Source organism: Lissotriton helveticus, chromosome 1_1 (genome assembly GCF_964261635.1).
Source record: "Lissotriton helveticus chromosome 1_1, aLisHel1.1, whole genome shotgun sequence".
Taxonomy (NCBI): domain Eukaryota; kingdom Metazoa; phylum Chordata; class Amphibia; order Caudata; family Salamandridae; genus Lissotriton; species Lissotriton helveticus.
Window position 1 is genome coordinate 1,802,094,544 of NC_136057.1, and position 27,640 is coordinate 1,802,122,183.

The following is a 27,640-nucleotide window of genomic DNA, read 5'->3' on the forward strand; positions in this document are numbered from 1 at the left end:
ACCCCAGTCTAGACATGGCCATATTCAAATCAGTCTGACCATGTGCCTCATGGGAACAGTCCAGCCCGAACTGCTAAGCTATGCCTTCACTGGACCGGAAACAAGCTTCCTAGAACCGGTTTCTGGCATTACAGCCGTCTTCAACCAGGCTTGCTTGAATCCAGTGGCAAAGTGAGCGAGGGACTCACGTCTGAGCATACCCTTCCAACTTATGGCGAACAAAGCTGTACAAAAGGGGGTGGTGATGGACGAAGCATCTCAACCAATCAAACACTCACACCCAGTCAACAGATCTGACTTTAATCCATCACCGTTCTTTAGCCCAATCTGCCACCCCAGTTCAGACATGGCCATATGCAAACCAGTCTGACCCAGCGCCTCATGGGAATAGTCCAGCCCGAACTGCCAAGTCATGCCTTCCCTGGACCGGAAACAAGCTTCCTAGGACCGGTTTCTGGCATTACAGCCGTCTTCAGCCAGGCTTGCTTGACTCCAGTGGCAAAGTGAGCAAGGGACTCACGTCTGAGCATACCCTGCCTACTTATGGCGAACAAAGCGGTACAAAAGGGGGTGGTGATGGACGGAGCATCTCAACCAATCATACACTCACACCCAGTCAACAGATCTGACTTTAAGCGATCACCGTTCTTTAGCCCACTCTGCCACCCCAGTTCAGACATGGCCATATGCACATCAGTCTGACCCTGTGCCTCATGGGAATAGTCCAGCCTGAACTGCCAAGCCATGCCTTCCCGGCACCGGAAACAAGCTTCCCAGGACCGGTTTCTGGCATTACAGCCGTCTCCAGCCAGGCTTGCTTGAAACCAGTGGCAAAGGGAGCAAGCGACCCACCTCTGAGCATACCCTGCCAACGTATGGCAAACAAAGCGGTACAAAAGAAGGTGGTGATGGACGGAGCATCTCAACCAATCAAACACTCACACCCGGTCAACAGATCTGAGTTTAATCCATCACCGTTCTTTAGCCCACTTTGTCACCCCAGTCTAGACATGGCCATATTCAAATCAGTCTGACCATGTGCCTCATGGGAACAGTCCAGCCCGAACTGCTAAGCTATGCCTTCACTGGACCGGAAACAAGCTTCCTAGAACCGGTTTCTGGCATTACAGCCGTCTTCAACCAGGCTTGCTTGAATCCAGTGGCAAAGTGAGCGAGGGACTCACGTCTGAGCATACCCTTCCAACTTATGGCGAACAAAGCTGTACAAAAGGGGGTGGTGATGGACGAAGCATCTCAACCAATCAAACACTCACACCCAGTCAACAGATCTGACTTTAATCCATCACCGTTCTTTAGCCCACTCTGCCACCCCAGTTCAGACATGGCCATATGCAAATCAGTCTGACCCTGTGCCTCATGGGAATAGTCCAGCCTGAACTGCCAAGCCATGCCTTCCCTGGACCGGAAACAAGCTTCCCAGGACCGGTTTCTGGCATTACAGCCGTGTTCAGCCAGGCTTGCTTGAATCCAGTGGCAAAGGGAGCAAGTGACCCACGTCTGAGCATACTTTGCCAACGTATGGCAAACAAAGCGGTACAAAAGAAAGCGGTGATGGACGGAGCATCTCAACCAATCAAACACTCACACCCGGTCAACCGATCTGAGTTTAATCCATCACCGTTCTTTAGCCCACTCTGTCACACCAGTCTAGACATGGCCATATTCAAATCAGTCTGATCCTGTGCCTCATGGGAACAGTCCAGCCCGAACTGCTAAGCTATGCCTTCACTGGACCGGAAACAAGCTTCCTAGAACCGGTTTCTGGCATTACAGCCGTCTTCAACCAGGCTTGCTTGAATCCAGTGGCACAGTGAGCGAGGGACTCACATCTGAGCATACCCTTTAAACGTATGGCAAACAAAGCGGTACAAAAGGGGGTGGTGATGGACGGAGCATCTCAACCAATCAAACACTCACACCCAGTCAACAGATCTGGGTTTAATAAATCACCGTTCTTTAGCCCACTCTGCCACCACAGTTCAGACATGGCCATATGTAAATCAGTCTGACCCTGTGCCTCATGGGAACAGTCCAGCCTGAACTGCCAAGCCATGTCTTCCCTGGACCGGAAACATGCGTCCTAAGACTGGTTTCTGGCATTACAGCCGTCTTCAGCCAGGCTTGCTTGAATCCAGTGGCAAAGTGAGCAAGGGACTCACTTCTGAGCATACCCTGCCAACTTATGGTGAACAAAGCAGTACAAAAGGGGGTGGTGATGGACGGAGCATCTCAACCAATCAAACACTCACACCCAGTCAACAGATCTGACTTTAATCCATCACCGTTCTTTAGCCCACTCTGCCACCCCAGTTCAGACATGGCCATATGCAAATCAGTCTGACCCTGTGCCTCATGGGAACAGTGCAGCCCGAACTGCCAAGCCATGCCTTCCTTGGACCGGAAACAAGCTTCCTAGGACCAGTTTCTGGCATTACAGCGATCTTCAGCCATGCTTACTTGAATCCAGTGGCAAAGTAAGCAAGGGACTCACGTCTGAGCATACCCTGCCAACTTATGGCGAACAAAGCGGTACAAAAGGGGGTGGTGATAGACGGAGCATCTGAACCAATCAAACAGTCACACCCACTCAACAGATCTGGTTTTAATCCATTTAATCCATCACCGTTCCTTAGCCCTCTCTGCCACCCTAGTTCAGACATTGCCATATGCAAATCAGTTTGACTCTATGCCTCATGGTAACAGTCCAACCCGAACTGCCAAGCCATGCTTTCCCTGGAACGGAAACAAGCTTCCTAGGATAGCTTTCTGGCATTGCAGCCGTCTTCAGCCAGGCTTGCTTGAATCCAGTTGCAAAGTGAGCAAGGGACTCACGTCTGAGCATACCCTGCCAACTTATGGCGAACAAAGCGGTACAAAAAACGGGTGGTGATGGACGGATCATCTCAACCAATCAAACACTAACACCCAGTCAACAGATCTGGGTTTAATCCATCACCGTTCTTTAGCCCACTCTGCCACCCCAGTTCAGACATGGCCATATGCAAATCAGTCTGACCCTGTGCCTTATTGGAACAGTCCAGCGTGAACTGCCAAGCCTTGCCTTCCCTGGACCGGAAACAAGCTTCTTAGGACCAGTTTCTGGCATTACAGCCGTCTTCAGCCAGGCTTGCTTGAATCCAGTGGCAAAGTGAGCAAGGGACTCACGTTTGAGCATACTTTGCCAACTTATGGCGAACAAAGCGGTACAAAAGGGGGTTGTGATGGACCGAGCATCTCAACCAATCAAACACTCACACCCAGTCAACAGATCTGGGTTTAATCCATCACCGTTCTTTAGCCCAGTCTGCCACCCCAGTTCAGACATGGCCATATGCAAATCAGTCTGACCCTGTGCCTCATGGGAACAGTCCAGCGTGAACTGCCAAGCCATGCCTTCCCCGGACCGGAAACAAGCTTTCTATCACTGCTTTCTGCCATTACAGCCGTCTTCAGCCAGGCTTGCTTGAATTCAGTGGCAAAGTGAGCAAGGGACTCACGTTTGAGCATACTTTGCCAACTTATGGCGAACAAAGCGGTACAAAAGGGGGTTGTGATGGACCGAGCATCTCAACCAATCAAACACTCACACCCAGTCAACAGATCTGGGTTTAATCCATCACTGTTGTTTAGCCCACTCTGCCACCCCAGTTCAGACATGGCCATATGCAAGTCAGTCTGACCCTATGCCTCATTGGAACAGTCCAGCGTGAACTGCCAAGCCATGCCTTCCCTGGACTGGAAACAAGCTTCCTAGGACCGGTTTCTGGCATTATAGCCATCTTCAGCCAGGCTTGCTTGAATCCAGTGGCAAAGGGAGCAAGCGACCCACGTATGAGCATACCCTGCCCACTTATGGCAAACTGAGCAGTACAAAAGGGGGTTGTGATGGACGGAGCATCTCAACCAATCAAACACTCACACCCAGTCAACAGATCTGGGTTTAATCCATCACCGTTCTTTAGCCCACTATGCCACCCCAGTTCAGACATGGCCCTATGCAAATCAGTCTGACCCTATGCCTTATGGTAACAGTCCAGCCCGAACTGCCAAGCCATGCTTTCCCTGGAACGGAAACAAGCTTCCTAGGACAGCTTTCTGGCATTGCAGGAGTCTTCAGCCAGGCTTGCTTGAATCCAGTTGCAAAGTGAGCAAGGGACTCACGTCTGAGCATACCCTGCCAACTTATGGCGAACAAAGCGGTACAAAAAAGGGTGGTGATGGACGGATCATCTCAACCAATCAAACACTCACACCCAGTCAACAGATCTGGGTTTAATCCATCACCGTTCTTTAGGCCATTCTGCCACCCCAGTTCAGACATGGCCATATGCAAATCAGTCAGACCCTTTGCCTCATTGGAACAGTCCAGCTTGAACTGCAAAGTCATGCCATCCCTGGACTGGAAATAAGCTTCTTAGGACCAGTTTCTGGCATTACAGCCGTCTTCAGCCAGGCTTGCTTGAATTCAGTGGCAAAGTGAGCAAGGGACTCACGTTTGAGCATACTTTGCCAACTTATGGCGAACAAAGCGATACAAAAGGGGGTTGTGATGGACCGAGCATCTCAACCAATCAAACACTCACACCCAGTCAACAGATCTGGGTTTAATCCATCACTGTTCTTTAGCCCACTCTGCCACCCCAGTTCAGACATGGCCATATGCAAGTCAGTCTGACCCTATGCCTCATTGGAACAGTCCAGCGTGAACTGCCAAGCCATGCCTTCCCTGGACCGGAAACAAGCTTCCTAGGACCGGTTTCTGGCATTACAGCCATCTTCAGCCAGGCTTGCTTGAATCCAGTGGCAAAGGGAGCAAGCGACCCACGTATGAGCATACCCTGCCAACTTATGGCAAACTGAGCAGTACAAAAGGGGGTGGTGATGGACGGAGCATCTGAACCAATCAAACACTCACACACAGTCAACAGATCTGGGTTTAATCCATCACCGTTCTTTAGCCCACTCTGCCACCCCAGTTCAGACATGGCCATATGCAAATCAGTCTGACCCTGTGCCTCATGGGAACAGTCCAGCCCGAACTGCCAAGTCATGCTTTCCCTGGAACGGAAACAAGCTTCCTAGGACCGCTTTCTGGCATTACAGCAGTCTTCAGCCAGGCTTGCTTGAATCCAGTGGCAAAGTGAGCAAGGGACTCACGTCTGAGCATACCCTGCCAACTTATGGCGAACAAAGCGGTACAAAAGGGGGTGGTGATGGATGGAGCATCTCAACCAATCAAACACTCACACCCAGTCAACAGAACTGGGCTTAATCCATCACCGTTCTTTAGCCCACTCTGCCACCCCAGTTCAGACATGTCCATATGCAAGTCAGTCTGACCCTATTCCTCATGGGAACAGTCCAGTGTGAACTGCCAAGCCATGCCTTCCCTGGACCGGAAACAAGCTTCCTAGGACCGGTTTCTGGCATTACAGCCGTCTACAGCCAGGCTTGCTTGAATCCAGTGGCAAAGTGAGCAAGGGACTCACGTCTGAGCACACCCTGACAACTTATGGCAAACTGAGCGGTACAAAAGGGGGTGGTGATGGACGGAGCATCTCAACCAATCAAACACTCACACCCAGTCAACAGATCTGGGTTTAATCCATCACCGTTCTTTAGCCCACTCTGCCACCCCAGTTCAGACATGGCCATATGCAAATCAGTCTGACCCTGTGCCTCATGGTAACAGTCCAGCCCGAACTGCCAAGCCATGCTTTCCCTGGAACGGAAACAATCTTCCTAGGACCGCTTTCTGGCATTACAGCAGTCTTCAGCCAGGCTTGCTTGAATCCAGTGGCAAAGTGAGCAAGGGACTCACGTCTGAGCATACCCTGCCAACTTATGGCGAACAAAGCGGTACAAAAGGGGGTGATGATGGACGGAGCATCTCAACCAATCAAACACTCACACCCAGTCAACAGATCTGGGTTTAATCCATCACCGTTCTTTAGCCCACTCTGCCACCCCAGTTCAGACATGGCCATATGCAAATCAGTCTGACCCTGTGCCTCATTGGAACAGTCCAGCGTGAACTGCAAAGCCATGCCTTTCCTGGACCGGAAACTAGCTTCCTAGGACCGGTTTCTGGCATTACAGCCATCTTCAGCCAGGCTTGCTTGAATCCAGTTGCAAAGTGAGCAAGGGACTCACGTCTGAGCATACCCTGCCATCTTATGGCAAACTGAGCTTTACAAAAGGGGTGGTGATGGACGGAGCATCTGAACCAATCAAACACTCACACCCAGTCAACAGATCTGGGTTTAATCCATCACCGTTCTTTAGCCCAGTCGGCCACCCCAGTTCAGACATGGCCATATGCAAATCAGTCTGACCCTGTGCCTCATGGGAACAGTCCAGCGTGAACTGCCAAGCCATGCCTTCCCCGGACCAGAAACAAACTTTCTATCACCGCTTTCTGCCATTACAGCCATCTTCAGCCAGGCTTGCTTGAATTCAGTGGCAAAGTGAGCAAGGGACTCACGTCTGAGCATACCCTGCAAACTTATGGTGAACAAAGCGGTACAAAAGGGGGTGGTGATGGACGGAGCATCTCAACCAATCAAACACTCACACCCAGTCAACAGATCTGACTTTAATCCATCACCATTCTTTAGCCCACTCTGCAACCCCAGTTCAGACATGGCCATATGCAAAACAGTCTGAACCTGTGCCTCATTGGAACAGTCCAGCGTGAACTGCCAAGCCATGCCTTCCCTAGACCGGAAACAAGCTTCCGAGGACCGGTTTCTGGCATTACAGTCGTCTTCAGCCAGGCTTGCTTGAATCCAGTGGCAAAGTGAGCAAGGGACTCATGTCTGAGCATACCCTGCCAACTTATGGTGAACAAAGCGGTACAAAAGGAGGTGGTGATGGACGGAGCATCTGAAGTAATCAAACACTCACACCCAGTCAACAGATCTGGGTTTAATCCATCACCGTTCTTTAGGCCACTCTGCCACCCCAGTTCAGACATGGCCATATGAAAATCAATCAGACCCTTTGCCTCATTGGAACAGTCCAGCTTGAACTGCAAAGTCATGCCATCCCTGGACTGGAAACAAGCTTCTTAGGACCAGTTTCTGGCATTACAGCCGTCTTCAGCCAGGCTTGCTTGAATTCAGTGGCAAAGTGAGCAAGGGACTCACGTTTGAGCATACTTTGCCAACTTATGGCGAACAAAGCGGTACAAAAGGGGGTTGTGATGGACCGAGCATCTCAACCAATCAAACACTCACACCCAGTCAACAGATCTGGGTTTAATCCATCACCGTTCTTTAGCCCACTCTGCCACCCCAGTTCAGACATGGCCATATGCAAATCAGTCTGACCGTGTGCCTCATTGGAACAGTCCAGCGTGAACTGCAAAGCCATGCCTTCCCTGGACCGGAAACAAGCTTCGTAAGACCGGTTTCTGGCATTACAGCCATCTTCAGTCATGCTTGCTTGAATCCAGTGGCAAAGTGAGCAAGGGACTCATGTCTGAGCATAGTTTGCCAACTTATGGCGAACAAAGCGGTACAAAAGGGGGGGGTGATGGACGTAGCATCTCAACCAATCAAACACTCACACCCAGTCAACAGATCTGGGGAAGGCATGGCTTGGCAGTTCACGCTGGACTGTTCCCATGAGGCACAGGGTCAGACTGATTTGCATATGGCCATGTCTGAACTGGGGTGGCAGACTGGGCTAAAGAACGGTGATGGATTAAACCCAGATCTGTTGACTGGGTGTGAGTGTTTGATTGGTTGAGATGCTCGTTCCATCACAACCCCCTTTTGTACCGCTTTGTTCGCCATAAGTTGGCAAAGTATGCTCAAACATGAGTCCCTTGCTCACTTTGCCACTGGATTCAAGCAAGCCTTTAGGCCACTCTGCCACCCCAGTTCAGACATGGCCATATGCAAATCAATCAGACCCTTTGCCTCATTGGAACAGTCCAGCTTGAACTGCAAAGTCATGCCATCCCTGGACTGGAAACAAGCTTCTTAGGACCAGTTTCTGGCATTACAGCCGTCTTCAGCCAGGCTTGCTTGAATTCAGTGGCAAAGTGAGCAAGGGACTCACGTTTGAGCATACTTTGCCAACTTATGGCGAACAAAGCGGTACAAAAGGGGGTTGTGATGGACCGAGCATCTCAACCAATCAAACACTCACACTCAGTCAACAAATCTGGGTTTAATCCATCACCGTTCTTTATCCCACTCTGCCACCCCAGTTCAGACATGGCCATATGCAAGTCAGTCTGACCCTATGCCTCATGGGAACAGTCCAGCGTGAACTGCCAAGCCATGCCTTCCCTGGACCGGAAACAAGCTTCCTAGGACCGGTTTCTGGCATTACAGCCATCTTCAGCCAGGCTTGCTTGAATCCAGTGGCAAAGGGAGCAAGCGACCCACGTATGAGCATACCCTGCCAACTTATGGCAAACTGAGCAGTACAAAAGGGGGTGGTGATGGACAGAGCATCTGAACCAATCAAACACTCACACACAGTCAACAGATCTGGGTTTAATCCATCACCGTTCTTTAGCCCACTCTGCCACCCCAGTTCAGACATGGACATATGCAAATCAGTCTGACCCTGTGCCTCATGGGAAAAGTTCAGCCAGAACTGCCCAGTCATGCTTTCCCTGGAACGGAAACAAGCTTCCTAGGACCGCTTTCTGGCATTACAGCAGTCTTCAGCCAGGCTTGCTTGAATCCAGTGGCAAAGTGAGCAAGGGACTCACGTCTGAGCATACCCTGCCAACTTATGGCGAACAAAGCGGTACAAAAGGGGGTGGTGATGGACCGAGCATCTCAACCAATCAAACACTCACACCCAGTCAACAGATCTGGGTTTAATCCATCACCGTTCTTTAGCCCACTCTGCCACCCCAGTTCAGACATGGCCATATGCAAATCAGTCTGACCGTGTGCCTCATTGGAACAGTCCAGCGTGAACTGCAAAGCCATGCCTTCCCTGGACCGGAAACAAGCTTCGTAGGACCGGTTTCTGGCATTACAGCCATCTTCAGTCATGCTTGCTTGAATCCAGTGGCAAAGTGAGCAAGGGACTCATGTCTGAGCATAGTTTGCCAACTTATGGCGAACAAAGCGGTACAAAAGGGGGGGGTGATGGACGTAGCATCTCAACCAATCAAACACTCACACCCAGTCAACAGATCTGGGGAAGGCATGGCTTGGCAGTTCACGCTGGACTGTTCCCATGAGGCACAGGGTCAGACTGATTTGCATATGGCCATGTCTGAACTGGGGTGGCAGACTGGGCTAAAGAACGGTGATGGATTAAACCCAGATCTGTTGACTGGGTGTGAGTGTTTGATTGGTTGAGATGCTCGTTCCATCACAACCCCCTTTTGTACCGCTTTGTTCGCCATAAGTTGGCAAAGTATGCTCAAACATGAGTCCCTTGCTCACTTTGCCACTGGATTCAAGCAAGCCTTTAGGCCACTCTGCCACCCCAGTTCAGACATGGCCATATGCAAATCAATCAGACCCTTTGCCTCATTGGAACAGTCCAGCTTGAACTGCAAAGTCATGCCATCCCTGGACTGGAAACAAGCTTCTTAGGACCAGTTTCTGGCATTACAGCCGTCTTCAGCCAGGCTTGCTTGAATTCAGTGGCAAAGTGAGCAAGGGACTCACGTTTGAGCATACTTTGCCAACTTATGGCGAACAAAGCGGTACAAAAGGGGGTTGTGATGGACCGAGCATCTCAACCAATCAAACACTCACACCCAGTCAACAAATCTGGGTTTAATCCATCACCGTTCTTTATCCCACTCTGCCACCCCAGTTCAGACATGGCCATATGCAAGTCAGTCTGACCCTATGCCTCATGGGAACAGTCCAGCGTGAACTGCCAAGCCATGCCTTCCCTGGACCGGAAACAAGCTTCCTAGGACCGGTTTCTGGCATTACAGCCATCTTCAGCCAGGCTTGCTTGAATCCAGTGGCAAAGGGAGCAAGCGACCCACGTATGAGCATACCCTGCCAACTTATGGCAAACTGAGCAGTACAAAAGGGGGTGGTGATGGACAGAGCATCTGAACCAATCAAACACTCACACACAGTCAACAGATCTGGGTTTAATCCATCACCGTTCTTCAGCCCACTCTGCCACCCCAGTTCAGACATGGACATATGCAAATCAGTCTGACCCTGTGCCTCATGGGAAAAGTTCAGCCAGAACTGCCCAGTCATGCTTTCCCTGGAACGGAAACAAGCTTCCTAGGACCGCTTTCTGGCATTACAGCAGTCTTCAGCCAGGCTTGCTTGAATCCAGTGGCAAAGTGAGCAAGGGACTCACGTCTGAGCATACCCTGCCAACTTATGGCGAACAAAGCGGTACAAAAGGGGGTGGTGATGGACGGAGCATCTCAACCAATCAAACACTCACACCCAGTCAACAGATCTGGGTTTAATCCATCACTGTTCTGTGGAAAAGTAAATTTTGCCATGTTCTGTGTCCCTACGCCTCATCCATCATATGTTATGTGTGCATGACCAATATGCATATGTTATTCCCCATGTCCGATTAATGACGCAATTACAGTTGTGTCCACCTCTGGTATGTTAGTTTCCAGTCCTCGTGAATACTACGAATATCAGGCCTATGTAAAGTAATGTTGCGACGTTTCTCAGTGTGCACGTTATTCCATTATAAAATCCCCGTTTCTAGGCCTCAAAAGGGCCCGGACCCTGGATTCAGCTCCTGTCTCCTGAAAGCCTCGCTGAGGAGCGATACAGCCCCCACCTGTATCCTCGACCCTTCACTTACTTCCTGCCTCGCAGTGCCCGGTGCAGCTTGGCTCTGCCTCTGAGTCTGCCAAAAGTATGTTATAGTTCCAGCTATCAGTTCAGTCCTCCTCTTCTGCATTCCTAAGCTACTGAACTGCATCAATAGTTTCCGTCATTGTCTAGCCTACTCGGCTCCACGTTAGAGAAATACTGTATTTAATGGTCATTTAGTATTCTTCATCACGCACTACATGTAGAATAATGCATGGTCCAGTCTTAGAGTCAAGTTAGCCTCTCCCCTCATGACTTCTAGTTCATATCAACATGTTCCCTAAACATCAGATACCAGATAGGGTTTAGGTACATGTCGCTCCGACCCTCCAGACTCTAGTCTCTGCTCCTAGCACAGAGTTCGTAGCCCCCAGCTTCTCCTAGTAATACGTCATTGCCAGTTTTCGCGCACCATTAGGTTAGAGGTCCCGGCTCCTTAGGTAGCCCCCTCCTATGTTTCCGCCCATTCATGACATATTCTGTTACGTTCGCATCACATGTCTATGTATACTCCCAGTTACACCTCTTTTTACTGTTATCTTTCGCGACTGCTACGCGTCACGCCTTCTGCTCCACCCACTGTTACGCCTACTGCAATGTAATGCTATGTGTTCGCGCTATGTATATAAGTCAATGTTTTGTTATTAAATGTTAGCGCGCTCATCCCAGACCTAGCCCCAGCAGCTGCTGGGCCTCTTTTCCCCTGCTGGGCCCCAGTTGTCCTGCTGGGCCCTGTCATTCTGTTCCTATGCAGGTTGTCCTGATCCTGTCCTTATGCTGTAATAAACCTGCAGAAACTCCTACTACCTCGAATCTTGACTCTTATTTATTGAGCTATCTGTTATGCTATAAGTCTAGTCAAAAATAGGGTATTATTTATTTATTTACCACATAATGGCGCCCGAATAGGGACTTGCCCTTTCCCCACGCGTCGGTGAAGCCACGCCGACCCCCTGACCCTCTGCAGTCGTGACGGAACCATACCGTGCACTGGCAGATATTTCTGCTCCAAGTATCCCTCAGGCCCACGGAGGAGACGGAGGAGGCGGTCCAGCATCCAAACGAGACGGTGGAGGAACGCGGCGAGTCCCGACCAGAGCCCAAGCCGAGAGTCCAAGGTCCGAGGTATCCGGAGGCCCACCCGTAACTGAAGTCCGAAGTCCGAAGTCCGTCGTAGTCCAGTCCCGTCCGAGGCTTTCCGTTCCGTATTGCCCGGTGAGTACCATTGCTGGGGTAGTATCTAGACAGGGTCAGTCTAAAATGACTCCTGGTCCGTGGGTTGGTGGTACCCAAGCCCACAAACGAAGTGTTCACCTAGGTGGATACGGGTCTTGATGCGTTCCTTTATGGGACCGGTATGTTCCGTACTGTTATAGCAGTGCATCCAGCAACTCTAGTCTGTTCCGTTCTCGAGAATTCTGTTCTGTTTCTGTTTTCAGTATTTTCAGGTAGTATCCTGTTCGAACTGTTATGTTATGATATTGTTTAATGTATTTCCAATGTCGTGGTATGCCTGAATTGTTTTCCCAATTGTTATTGTTTTTCGTGTATTGTATTGTGTTCCGATTCAAGTTTAGAATGCCGCTCTTTTCCAAGTTACGTCAGTTAAAAACCAGAAAGGGTCTGTTAGAGGAAGCAGTTCCTGTCCCGCCTAGGGACAGTCCAGGTCACTTTATGTATCAGAAACATGGCATAAGCGCCATAATGTATCTAGATTTGTGGGTAGAGTATACCAAACAGTTAGAAGAAAAGTATAGATGGCCCGTATCGGGTACATGGGATGCCGAATGTATCATGCGAGTAGAAGAAGCATTATGGAAAAAGAAAGCCAGACAGTCACAGAAAGATGCCATCGAGTTATGGCGTAAGGAAGCTCATAAAAGAACGGAAAAGGAAGTCAGAAAGTCAGAGTTAAGTAGAGAATCCCAAGAACGAGCCCAAGAAAGAGAATTAATCGAGATAGGTGAACAAGTCAAAACCGAACAGTCAGACAGACAGAGGCATGCCCTTATTAAGGGTATGTATCCTCTTCTTGCCGAAGGTGTGCAAAAAGCGACCCCAGAGGCATCCAGTAATTTCCCGCCACCATTAGTTCCGACCAAGCTACGTCACAAACCGACCGCAGCTGATATTTTTATTTCGTCCTATTTGGACGACACAGTCCCCGAATATGCCAATCCTGTTCGCGCTCCGCCAGTCCCTGTAAACCAGGTAATTCATGTTCCTCCAGACACCGGAGTACCTGTTACGGTACCCCCGGTCCAGCCTATAGTTCCACTTCCCACTCTGCCAGGACGTAGAGCCTCAGTAGACGACTCCAGTTTAGGGGCCGCAGGAGGAGCTGCTCCTCAAACCCCGCCGCCACACAAGCGTTTATCAGCACTCGAATTACATGCTCAAGCATCACAGCGTACTCCTAAAAGTAATAAGTCTGTTACAGAAATCAGGCAAGCCCTTAACGAATGTGTTTATGATCCAGTTCCAGGCGAATATACTATGGTTTTATATTCCTTACGTGTAAGGAGAGTGACCGAGTATCTAGTCACCTTGCCGAATATGAAAGAAGATCTAGACAGAATATATCGTTTCATCCGTACAGGGGATGATCCAGAAAGTATTGGCGAGATTATGTCTCAAAGGAAAGCCGAGATTCAGCTCATGATATTAAAGTTCCTGATCAATTGTCTAATAAGAGAACAAGATTACCCGTCTAAAGATCCCGCCGAAATGAGAATCCTGACAAGGTGGAGTGATAATATAGCCGAGGGTAAGCACAAGACCGTCAGTGCCATGGAGAGTATGTACAAGAAAATTCGTAAAGAAATAGTAAGGTTACACGAACAGCGTAAAGCAGCACAAGTAAGCGAGAAAGAAAGTATCTCTGATCCTGAAGAGGAAGAGAACGAGAATCCCGCCAGAATAGCGTATGTAGGAAAATCCAGATTTCCAGATCGCCATTTACGCCTAGAACCCAAGTCTGTTTTTCATCATCCAGCACCAGAACAAGGTTCTCTAGAACAAGTATTTCAAGCTACCGATCACATTCTGAAATCACGAGTCGGTTATAGTGAGTTAAGTACCATGCATGAACAAGAACTAGCCCGATCAGCAGTCCGATGGATTACTGATTCTACCACTTTTCCAGACGAAATAGTGGCACAAATGTTTCTGAAACTGCCCCCAGCCGAGCAACGACTGGTGGGTATGTATATGATCCAGCACCTCATTACTCTGTATGAGGGTCAACATTCTGATCCAGGCCCGTTACACGATATCCTGAACGAGTTACTCCAGTATAAATGGAGAGGTCTAGGTACCGATTTAATTATTGTCATTCTAGAACAGCGCCACAAATATAGAACGTTTTTGAACCCGCATTTTGTTCATGTCTCACCCCCAGAAAGTAAATCGTTTTACATAGACAGACAGAATCCGTTACGAGAAGTCCACCCAGTCCAAGGGGCGGGTGGCGTAATGCAACGAGTGTTTGTATACACTCCGATTTCAAAGATGGAACTTCTTGAAATGAAGAAATTAATTCCCTGTCATGACAAAGATCCAGCAGGGTTCCATAGAGAATTAAAAGACATGCTCCGTATGGGAGAATACACTTACCCAGATATCATTAAAATGTTAAAGGTCCTGTTACCCGCAGGGGTGTATGAAAAGTTAAAAGAAAAAGAATGGGAGGTGGGAGAGAAAAAGATCGATTGGGCAGCTCTAGGAGCTGAAGACAAGGCACGAGTACCAGGTACCGGTCTTGGAGATAAATGTAAAGAATTACCAGAATTATTGATTCAAGTTTTACCCAGATTATTGACAACTAGGAAAGAAGACTGGGATGCAATCTCAGCCTGTAAACAGAAACAAGATGAAGACATTAGTGATTTTTATTCTAGATTCGAGAAATGTTTCAGTATTAACAGTGGTCTTAAGACAAGTAGTGAGTCATACCCTCATCTTTTCGTTACCAAATTAGTCGAGAATTCAAGTCCACAAATTAAAAACCGAGTTTTGAAAGTCGAAAGCACCTGGCAAGCAAATACTCCGTCCCAGATGCTCCAGATGCTCCAGTATCACCAGAATAGAATCAGAGAAGAGCAAGAACACGAGAGAAAACGTATGAAAGACACGAAAATGAAAGTGCTAGTTGCACAATCTGTTCCTCAAGACAGTCAGAAGAGGGGTCCGAATCAAGCCAGTCATCCTGCAGCTCCCGTTAAAGGGAACTGCAATTATTGTAAACAGCCAGGTCATTTTATAAACGAGTGTGCAGTTCTGAAACATAATATAGCTACTGGTAAGACTAAAGAAAGACCACGTCCGCCTAGACAAGAACAAGTTTCACAGATTCCTCAGCCACAGAATGCACAACAGACAGTTACAGTACCGCAGCCTATTGCTGCAACACAGCATGTTACATCGCAGATGTACCAGTATGCACAGTCTGAGTATCCAGAGTACCAGTCATATTCATGAAACAGCCTAGAGAGGGAGGTAGGCTTGCCTCTCATCGAGATACCTGTAGATCAAGAAGGTCCCTATGTTCACAGCCAAGTATTAGGGAAAGACAGAAAATTTTTGATCGATACAGGGGCAAGTAGGACCACAATTAGTCATGCCGAAGTTCCAGGGGCTCCGCTCTCAGGCTCAAGAAATGTTTCCCTTGGATTTTCAGGAAAACCCATCGTTAATGAGATATCAAAGCCAGTTACTCTAGAAGTAGGTCCATTGTCCCGTACTACTGATCTGTTACTTACTAAGTCATGTCCAGAAAATCTGTTAGGTATTAAGACACTGAAAGAGTTAGGTGCAGTTATTTGCTGTTCCCCAGAGGGAATACGTCTGTTCCTACGTGACTTTAAGGGTCACTATGTGTTACGAGATTTTGATTCAAGATTGTCTAATGTTCCGCAGCATTTATGGGCGCAAGGTCCAACTGATGTAGGTTACATGCAAATCACACCCCATCGTGTGACTCTCAAGCCAGGTGTAGTGTTACCCCGAATCAGACAGTACAGATTGCCACCTGAGGCTGTAGCAGCCTTATCCAAAATTATTGACGAGCTCATGGCTCAAGGAGTAGTTGTAGAAACTGACTCCAATGTATGCAATTCTCCGATCATTCCAGTCATGAAACGTACTGATCCAAATGCACCCCCAGTATATCGATTAGTGATTGATTTACGAGAGCTTAATAAATGTATAATTCCTCAGTACCCAGTTGTTCCAGACATCTCTTCCCTGTTAACAGCCATTGATTCCGAAGCCATGTTTTTCACTGTCATTGACCTCAAGAATGCATTTTTTAGTGTTCCAATTCATCCAGACAGCCAGTTTCTTTTCGGATTTTGTTTAAATGGAAGGAGCTATATGTTTACACGCGCTCCTCAAGGTTTCACAGAAAGCCCTAGTATTTACAGTCAAGCACTCAAGAGACAACTAGACAATATTCACATGCCAACTGACACTGCCCTGCTCCAGTATGTCGATGATCTACTGATCACAGCCCGTTCTGAACGTGCTTGCGAGCGAGCATCACTTACAGTTCTGTATTTTCTAGCCGAGATGGGGCACAAGGTGTCACCTTCGAAGCTTCAATTTTGTGTCCAGCAAGTGGTATACTTAGGACACTTGCTGTCCAAGAGGGGTAGGCAGTTGACACCCGACCGTATCCAGTTAATAGCGAGTCTTCCCCAGCCCAGAACCCAGAAGGAGGTACGTGCTTTTATCGGCCTTACTTCTTATTGTAGACAATGGATTCCCCAGTATGCATTCCTAGCCAAGCCACTGATACAGTTAACGACACAGGAGGCAGCCGTATCGACTGTCCTCCCTTGGACATCTGACCATACACTTAGTTTTAACGAGTTAAAGAAAGCCCTATGCCAAGCTCCAGTTCTAGCTACACCGAACTACGGTAAGCCTTTTACACTTTTCGTTACAGAACGTGAAGGTACAGCATTATCTGTTCTCACACAAGATCAAGCAGGTCAATACAAGCCCTGTGCTTATTTTTCGAGCACATTAGATCCAGTCGCCCAGGCGTTGCCTGCGTGCCTCAAGTCAGTTGCAGCCACAGCACTAGCTATCAGACAAAGTGATTCCATAGTTTTAGGACATTCCCTGACAGTACAAGTTCCACATTCAGTAGAAGTTCTTTTAAACCGAACACAAACTCAGCACTTGACAATTGCACGTTTAACAGGTTATGAATTGACACTGTTCCAGCCACACATAGAAATTAGACGCTGCAACGTTCTGAATCCTGCTACACTGTTACCATCAGTTAATTCAAATCCAGACCCACATGATTGTGTGGAAGTAGTTAACATTACGACAAAGCCAAGACAAGACCTGACAGACATTCCGTTACCAGATCCTGACCTGACACTTTATGTGGATGGTTCATGTATGAGAACTAGTACAGGAGAACTAGTCGCCGCGTATGCAGTGACTACTGACACTGAAGTTATTGAAACACACCGTATTGATACTCTGTCCGCTCAAGCAGCAGAGCTAGTTGCTCTGACACAAGCCTGTATACACGCCAAGAACCTGAAAGTTAATGTTTACACAGATTCACGTTACGCATTCGGAGTTGTACACGACTTCGGAGTGCTCTGGCAGGAGAGAGGTTTCATGACTTCTCATGGAACCAAGATTCAGCATGGTCTCCTTATTCAAGCCCTGTTAGATGCCATACATTTACCGACATCTATTGCTATCATGAAATGCAAAGCACATACGAAAGTCACTGACATTATTTCCCAAGGTAATGATCTAGCAGACCGCACAGCCAAGCTTACAGCACAGACTCCAGACATTCCAGTAAACATGACACATACTCCAGATCTGATTACATGCATGACAGTTAAGGACCCTACACAAGATGTCATAGATATTCAGTTACATGCTACCCCCGATGAAATCAAGAAATGGTCTGAACAAGGAGGGGTCCAGACAGATCAAGGATGGTTAACGAAGGGTAGAGCCACATGGTTTCTCCCCGATTCTATGGTTCAAGTCATTATCAATACCGCACATAGTCCAGCACATTTAGGAGAAAAAGCTATGTTAGACAGTATCCAGAACATTTGGTTCAACAAGCATTTACGAGCTGCAGCCAAGCAGAAAGTCCGTACCTGTATGATATGTTGTCAGTTTAATCCAGGTAAAAGTGTCCCGGTGGAACAAGGTGGTTTCCAGCCCCCTGACCACCCTTTTGAGGTCCTCCAGATGGATTATATTCAGATGGAGCGATGTCGAGGTTTCAAGTATGTCCTTGTAGTAGTATGCGCTTTGTCCAGGTGGACAGAAGCATATCCAGTCCCAGATTACACAGCCGCGACCACTGCCAAGCAGTTGGTTCGTGAATTTTTCCCTAGATACGGACTCCCTAGAGTCGTATATTCTGATAACGGTCAGCCATTCTCCTCAGAACTCATGAGACACGTTTCCCTGTTGTTAGGGTACCAGTGGAAGTTCCATTGTGTACGCCATCCAGAAGCAGCTGGACTAGTCGAGAGACATAATCAGACTCTGAAAATCCGTATAGCAAAAGTCTGTAAAGACAAGGGTGTGGACTGGTTAGTAGCTTTGCCAGTCGCTCTGTTTTACATGCGTATGGTCGCACATTCCAGATCAGGTCTGTCCCCGTATGAGGTCGTATTCGGCCGCCCCCCTAACATGTGGGGTACTCCTAGACCCCGAAGTATTACCGATGTTTCATGTAATATGCTGACAGATTACCTAGCTTCCTTGATGTCTGCCCTCAACTCATGTCGTTCACAGGTTGCCGCCGCATTTCCAGACAATACCGAGGTGGCACCGCACGAGATCGTTCCAGGTTCCTTGGTGATGATCAGAAATTTTGACAGATCAAGTCCGCTGGAACCACGTTGGAAGGAGCCACGTCAGGTCCTCTTGACCACCCGAACTGCCGTCAAGTTGGAAGGCAGGAAGGGGTGGGTACACCTTTCTCATGTAAAACTTTTCAAAGGACCGAAGCCAGTCTTCAAAAACATTTCCAAGAACATTTCCCAGGATTCAAAGGATTGCCAGAACATTGTTTTAAAGGACTGTCCCGCACCGGACATTATTACAACCCCTCCCTTGTTAGAGAAAACTCCGCAACAGGAGTATAAGTTAAAGCTCAGGTCTAATAAGTCAGCCAGTTTGATTGTATAAGTCCTCCCCTAGGTGAAACGGTTAAATTGTTTCTGACATGTATAAAATAGACCCCCATAGTGAGAGAGTCAGTCGAAGTTCACTTCAATGTATCGTTTTTCTGAGTTTCATATTATTTCTCAGCATAATGATTTCCTGCACCAGCTACGCATTTTTCCTGTATTTACCAGTTCCTCATGTAAATATGTCTGCTAATGCTACAGTAGAGCACACGTTTAGTGATCTGCCTCCTCACGAATATTCTTACCGCCTCGCTATGCGCAACAACACATTCATCCGTATGTTACATTATTCACACCAGACCAGCAATGCCACTAATTGTTGGGTGTGTGGTCGACTCCCCCCTTTCCAGACACCGAAGGGAGTTCTGCCACTGTTTCCTTATCCATTCTCACATAATGGTTCGTGTGGAGCATGGTCCACGTTAACGTCGTCCTCAACAGATATGTCTTTTCTTAACAGTACATGTTTTCCAGACAAGCAAGGTTTTCCCCACAGGACAGGTTTAGATCTAGAAAATGAAGTATATAATTTAGGTAATTATTCGTCGAATTTCATGGTCCTGAATGTTCAGTCTGATACTACTCCAGACTTACCTGCTATTTCAGTACTACCAGTCAAAGGCGAATTATGTGTCCAAAGTTATGGTTCTATACACATAGGTCATAGTGAATGTACTACTGTTATTCAGTATAGTGACAGTGGGAAATCTGTTTTCAAAGCTTCACGTCATTCTTATTTTATTTGTGGTCAAGCTGCATATGTCCGTCTGCCCCTCGATTGGGAGGGAACCTGTTACATTGCCTTCCTACTGCCACCTGTTTTCCTAGCCCCATCTGATTATCACAGAAACACACATCTAGTACACATTAGACATAGAAGGGAGTCCCCAATTGTCGATTATACTGAAACTACTCTAGAACAGTATACAGATTTCAATAAAGGTTTCTTCTTCTTTGTAGGACCTGTCCAGAATAGTAAACTGATCCGTAGGTTAACAAGAACCCTTGAAGCTGTAGTTAATGAGACTGCCTCTGCTCTAGGTAACCTAACCGAAGAACAATCTGCTATGAGATTTGTCGTTTTGCAAAATCGTCTCGTCCTTGACGTCATACTGGCCGATAGGGGCGGGGCCTGTAGAGTCATCGGATCTAGTTGCTGCATTTTCATTCCAAATAACGCGCCGTCTGTTTATTCAGCTATAACCAGACTCCATAAAATTGCCCATCTGTTACATCAAGATCCAGGCACCTGGACATGGTCCGGTTGGTTCTGGAATATAATTTCCGCATGGGGATGGAAAGTCCTGTCCTTCCTAGGTATTGCAGTAGCGATCATATTCAGCTGCTGCCTCTGTATACAATGTGGCCCTGCGATTTGCAGCATGTGTGCTACCTCTTGTATTCCTAGTCCCAAGCCCCGTTCTAAATCCCGTTCCAAGACAATTCGAGACGAGCAAATGGTACTGTATGAAATGATAGATGGTATCATGAAAATTGATGTTTCCTGATGGAAACGTAGTGACAAGGAGGGAATGTGGAAAAGTAAATTTTGCCATGTTCTGTGTCCCTACGCCTCATCCATCATATGTTATGTGTGCATGACCAATATGCATATGTTATTCCCCATGTCCGATTAATGACGCAATTACAGTTGTGTCCACCTCTGGTATGTTAGTTTCCAGTCCTCGTGAATACTACGAATATCAGGCCTATGTAAAGTAATGTTGCGACGTTTCTCAGTGTGCACGTTATTCCATTATAAAATCCCCGTTTCTAGGCCTCAAAAGGGCCCGGACCCTGGATTCAGCTCCTGTCTCCTGAAAGCCTCGCTGAGGAGCGATACAGCCCCCACCTGTATCCTCGACCCTTCACTTACTTCCTGCCTCGCAGTGCCCGGTGCAGCTTGGCTCTGCCTCTGAGTCTGCCAAAAGTATGTTATAGTTCCAGCTATCAGTTCAGTCCTCCTCTTCTGCATTCCTAAGCTACTGAACTGCATCAATAGTTTCCGTCATTGTCTAGCCTACTCGGCTCCACGTTAGAGAAATACTGTATTTAATGGTCATTTAGTATTCTTCATCACGCACTACATGTAGAATAATGCATGGTCCAGTCTTAGAGTCAAGTTAGCCTCTCCCCTCATGACTTCTAGTTCATATCAACATGTTCCCTAAACATCAGATACCAGATAGGGTTTAGGTACATGTCGCTCCGACCCTCCAGACTCTAGTCTCTGCTCCTAGCACAGAGTTCGTAGCCCCCAGCTTCTCCTAGTAATACGTCATTGCCAGTTTTCGCGCACCATTAGGTTAGAGGTCCCGGCTCCTTAGGTAGCCCCCTCCTATGTTTCCGCCCATTCATGACATATTCTGTTACGTTCGCATCACATGTCTATGTATACTCCCAGTTACACCTCTTTTTACTGTTATCTTTCGCGACTGCTACGCGTCACGCCTTCTGCTCCACCCACTGTTACGCCTACTGCAATGTAATGCTATGTGTTCGCGCTATGTATATAAGTCAATGTTTTGTTATTAAATGTTAGCGCGCTCATCCCAGACCTAGCCCCAGCAGCTGCTGGGCCTCTTTTCCCCTGCTGGGCCCCAGTTGTCCTGCTGGGCCCTGTCATTCTGTTCCTATGCAGGTTGTCCTGATCCTGTCCTTATGCTGTAATAAACCTGCAGAAACTCCTACTACCTCGAATCTTGACTCTTATTTATTGAGCTATCTGTTATGCTATAAGTCTAGTCAAAAATAGGGTATTATTTATTTATTTACCACAGTTCTTTAGCCCACTCTGCCACCCCAGTTCAGACATGGCCATATGCAAGTCAGTCTGACCCTATGCCTCATTGGAACAGTCCAGCGTGAACTGCCAAGCCATGCCTTCCCTGGACTGGAAACAAGCTTCCTAGGACCGGTTTCTGGCATTATAGCCATCTTCAGCCAGGCTTGCTTGAATCCAGTGGCAAAGGGAGCAAGCGACCCACGTATGAGCATACCCTGCCCACTTATGGCAAACTGAGCAGTACAAAAGGGGGTTGTGATGGACGGAGCATCTCAACCAATCAAACACTCACACCCAGTCAACAGATCTGGGTTTAATCCATCACCGTTCTTTAGCCCACTATGCCACCCCAGTTCAGACATGGCCCTATGCAAATCAGTCTGACCCTATGCCTTATGGTAACAGTCCAGCCCGAACTGCCAAGCCATGCTTTCCCTGGAACGGAAACAAGCTTCCTAGGACAGCTTTCTGGCATTGCAGGAGTCTTCAGCCAGGCTTGCTTGAATCCAGTTGCAAAGTGAGCAAGGGACTCACGCCTGAGCATACCCTGCCAACTTATGGCGAACAAAGCGGTACAAAAAAGGGTGGTGATGGACGGATCATCTCAACCAATCAAACACTCACACCCAGTCAACAGATCTGGGTTTAATCCATCACCGTTCTTTAGGCCATTCTGCCACCCCAGTTCAGACATGGCCATATGCAAATCAGTCAGACCCTTTGCCTCATTGGAACAGTCCAGCTTGAACTGCAAAGTCATGCCATCCCTGGACTGGAAACAAGCTTCTTAGGACCAGTTTCTGGCATTACAGCCGTCTTCAGCCAGGCTTGCTTGAATTCAGTGGCAAAGTGAGCAAGGGACTCACGTTTGAGCATACTTTGCCAACTTATGGCGAACAAAGCGATACAAAAGGGGGTTGTGATGGACCGAGCATCTCAACCAATCAAACACTCACACCCAGTCAACAGATCTGGGTTTAATCCATCACTGTTCTTTAGCCCACTCTGCCACCCCAGTTCAGACATGGCCATATGCAAGTCAGTCTGACCCTATGCCTCATTGGAACAGTCCAGCGTGAACTGCCAAGCCATGCCTTCCCTGGACCGGAAACAAGCTTCCTAGGACCGGTTTCTGGCATTACAGCCATCTTCAGCCAGGCTTGCTTGAATCCAGTGGCAAAGGGAGCAAGCGACCCACGTATGAGCATACCCTGCCAACTTATGGCAAACTGAGCAGTACAAAAGGGGGTGGTGATGGACGGAGCATCTGAACCAATCAAACACTCACACACAGTCAACAGATCTGGGTTTAATCCATCACCGTTCTTTAGCCCACTCTGCCACCCCAGTTCAGACATGGCCATATGCAAATCAGTCTGACCCTGTGCCTCATGGGAACAGTCCAGCCCGAACTGCCAAGTCATGCTTTCCCTGGAACGGAAACAAGCTTCCTAGGACCGCTTTCTGGCATTACAGCAGTCTTCAGCCAGGCTTGCTTGAATCCAGTGGCAAAGTGAGCAAGGGACTCACGTCTGAGCATACCCTGCCAACTTATGGCGAACAAAGCGGTACAAAAGGGGGTGGTGATGGATGGAGCATCTCAACCAATCAAACACTCACACCCAGTCAACAGAACTGGGCTTAATCCATCACCGTTCTTTAGCCCACTCTGCCACCCCAGTTCAGACATGTCCATATGCAAGTCAGTCTGACCCTATTCCTCATGGGAACAGTCCAGTGTGAACTGCCAAGCCATGCCTTCCCTGGACCGGAAACAAGCTTCCTAGGACCGGTTTCTGGCATTACAGCCGTCTACAGCCAGGCTTGCTTGAATCCAGTGGCAAAGTGAGCAAGGGACTCACGTCTGAGCACACCCTGACAACTTATGGCAAACTGAGCGGTACAAAAGGGGGTGGTGATGGACGGAGCATCTCAACCAATCAAACACTCACACCCAGTCAACAGATCTGGGTTTAATCCATCACCGTTCTTTAGCCCACTCTGCCACCCCAGTTCAGACATGGCCATATGCAAATCAGTCTGACCCTGTGCCTCATGGTAACAGTCCAGCCCGAACTGCCAAGCCATGCTTTCCCTGGAACGGAAACAATCTTCCTAGGACCGCTTTCTGGCATTACAGCAGTCTTCAGCCAGGCTTGCTTGAATCCAGTGGCAAAGTGAGCAAGGGACTCACGTCTGAGCATACCCTGCCAACTTATGGCGAACAAAGCAGTACAAAAGGGGGTGATGATGGACGGAGCATCTCAACCAATCAAACACTCACACCCAGTCAACAGAACTGGGTTTAATCCATCACCGTTCTTTAGCCCACTCTGCCACCCCAGTTCAGACATGGCCATATACAAATCAGTCTGACCCTGTGCCTCATTGGAACAGTCCAGCGTGAACTGCAAAGCCATGCCTTTCCTGGACCGGAAACTAGCTTCCTAGGACCGGTTTCTGGCATTACAGCCATCTTCAGCCAGGCTTGCTTGAATCCAGTTGCAAAGTGAGCAAGGGACTCACGTCTGAGCATACCCTGCCAACTTATGGCAAACTGAGCTTTACAAAAGGGGTGGTGATGGACGGAGCATCTGAACCAATCAAACACTCACACCCAGTCAACAGATCTGGGTTTAATCCATCACCGTTCTTTAGCCCAGTCTGCCACCCCAGTTCAGACATGGCCATATGCAAATCAGTCTGACCCTGTGCCTCATGGGAACAGTCCAGCGTGAACTGCCAAGCCATGCCTTCCCCGGACCAGAAACAAACTTTCTATCACCGCTTTCTGCCATTACAGCCATCTTCAGCCAGGCTTGCTTGAATTCAGTGGCAAAGTGAGCAAGGGACTCACGTCTGAGCATACCCTGCAAACTTATGGTGAACAAAGCGGTACAAAAGGGGGTGGTGATGGACGGAGCATCTCAACCAATCAAACACTCACACCCAGTCAACAGATCTGACTTTAATCCATCACCATTCTTTAGCCCACTCTGCAACCCCAGTTCAGACATGGCCATATGCAAAACAGTCTGAACCTGTGCCTCATTGGAACAGTCCAGCGTGAACTGCCAAGCCATGCCTTCCCTAGACCGGAAACAAGCTTCCGAGGACCGGTTTCTGGCATTACAGTCGTCTTCAGCCAGGCTTGCTTGAATCCACTGGCAAAGTGAGCAAGGGACTCATGTCTGAGCATACCCTGCCAACTTATGGTGAACAAAGCGGTACAAAAGGAGGTGGTGATGGACGGAGCATCTGAAGTAATCAAACACTCACACCCAGTCAACAGATCTGGGTTTAATCCATCACCGTTCTTTAGGCCACTCTGCCACCCCAGTTCAGACATGGCCATATGCAAATCAATCAGACCCTTTGCCTCATTGGAACAGTCCAGCTTGAACTGCAAAGTCATGCCATCCCTGGACTGGAAACAAGCTTCTTAGGACCAGTTTCTGGCATTACAGCCGTCTTCAGCCAGGCTTGCTTGAATTCAGTGGCAAAGTGAGCAAGGGACTCACGTTTGAGCATACTTTGCCAACTTATGGCGAACAAAGCGGTACAAAAGGGGGTTGTGATGGACCGAGCATCTCAACCAATCAAACACTCACACCCAGTCAACAGATCTGGGTTTAATCCATCACCGTTCTTTAGCCCACTCTGCCACCCCAGTTCAGACATGGCCATATGCAAATCAGTCTGACCGTGTGCCTCATTGGAACAGTCCAGCGTGAACTGCAAAGCCATGCCTTCCCTGGACCGGAAACAAGCTTCGTAGGACCGGTTTCTGGCATTACAGCCATCTTCAGTCATGCTTGCTTGAATCCAGTGGCAAAGTGAGCAAGGGACTCATGTCTGAGCATAGTTTGCCAACTTATGGCGAACAAAGCGGTACAAAAGGGGGGGTGATGGACGTAGCATCTCAACCAATCAAACACTCACACCCAGTCAACAGATCTGGGGAAGGCATGGCTTGGCAGTTCACGCTGGACTGTTCCCATGAGGCACAGGGTCAGACTGATTTGCATATGGCCATGTCTGAACTGGGGTGGCAGACTGGGCTAAAGAACGGTGATGGATTAAACCCAGATCTGTTGACTGGGTGTGAGTGTTTGATTGGTTGAGATGCTCGTTCCATCACAACCCCCTTTTGTACCGCTTTGTTCGCCATAAGTTGGCAAAGTATGCTCAAACATGAGTCCCTTGCTCACTTTGCCACTGGATTCAAGCAAGCCTTTAGGCCACTCTGCCACCCCAGTTCAGACATGGCCATATGCAAATCAATCAGACCCTTTGCCTCATTGGAACAGTCCAGCTTGAACTGCAAAGTCATGCCATCCCTGGACTGGAAACAAGCTTCTTAGGACCAGTTTCTGGCATTACAGCCGTCTTCAGCCAGGCTTGCTTGAATTCAGTGGCAAAGTGAGCAAGGGACTCACGTTTGAGCATACTTTGCCAACTTATGGCGAACAAAGCGGTACAAAAGGGGGTTGTGATGGACCGAGCATCTCAACCAATCAAACACTCACACCCAGTCAACAAATCTGGGTTTAATCCATCACCGTTCTTTATCCCACTCTGCCACCCCAGTTCAGACATGGCCATATGCAAGTCAGTCTGACCCTATGCCTCATGGGAACAGTCCAGCGTGAACTGCCAAGCCATGCCTTCCCTGGACCGGAAACAAGCTTCCTAGGACCGGTTTCTGGCATTACAGCCATCTTCAGCCAGGCTTGCTTGAATCCAGTGGCAAAGGGAGCAAGCGACCCACGTATGAGCATACCCTGCCAACTTATGGCAAACTGAGCAGTACAAAAGGGGGTGGTGATGGACAGAGCATCTGAACCAATCAAACACTCACACACAGTCAACAGATCTGGGTTTAATCCATCACCGTTCTTTAGCCCACTCTGCCACCCCAGTTCAGACATGGACATATGCAAATCAGTCTGACCCTGTGCCTCATGGGAAAAGTTCAGCCAGAACTGCCCAGTCATGCTTTCCCTGGAACGGAAACAAGCTTCCTAGGACCGCTTTCTGGCATTACAGCAGTCTTCAGCCAGGCTTGCTTGAATCCAGTGGCAAAGTGAGCAAGGGACTCACGTCTGAGCATACCCTGCCAACTTATGGCGAACAAAGCGGTACAAAAGGGGGTGGTGATGGACCGAGCATCTCAACCAATCAAACACTCACACCCAGTCAACAGATCTGGGTTTAATCCATCACCGTTCTTTAGCCCACTCTGCCACCCCAGTTCAGACATGGCCATATGCAAATCAGTCTGACCGTGTGCCTCATTGGAACAGTCCAGCGTGAACTGCAAAGCCATGCCTTCCCTGGACCGGAAACAAGCTTCGTAGGACCGGTTTCTGGCATTACAGCCATCTTCAGTCATGCTTGCTTGAATCCAGTGGCAAAGTGAGCAAGGGACTCATGTCTGAGCATAGTTTGCCAACTTATGGCGAACAAAGCGGTACAAAAGGGGGGGGTGATGGACGTAGCATCTCAACCAATCAAACACTCACACCCAGTCAACAGATCTGGGGAAGGCATGGCTTGGCAGTTCACGCTGGACTGTTCCCATGAGGCACAGGGTCAGACTGATTTGCATATGGCCATGTCTGAACTGGGGTGGCAGACTGGGCTAAAGAACGGTGATGGATTAAACCCAGATCTGTTGACTGGGTGTGAGTGTTTGATTGGTTGAGATGCTCGTTCCATCACAACCCCCTTTTGTACCGCTTTGTTCGCCATAAGTTGGCAAAGTATGCTCAAACATGAGTCCCTTGCTCACTTTGCCACTGGATTCAAGCAAGCCTTTAGGCCACTCTGCCACCCCAGTTCAG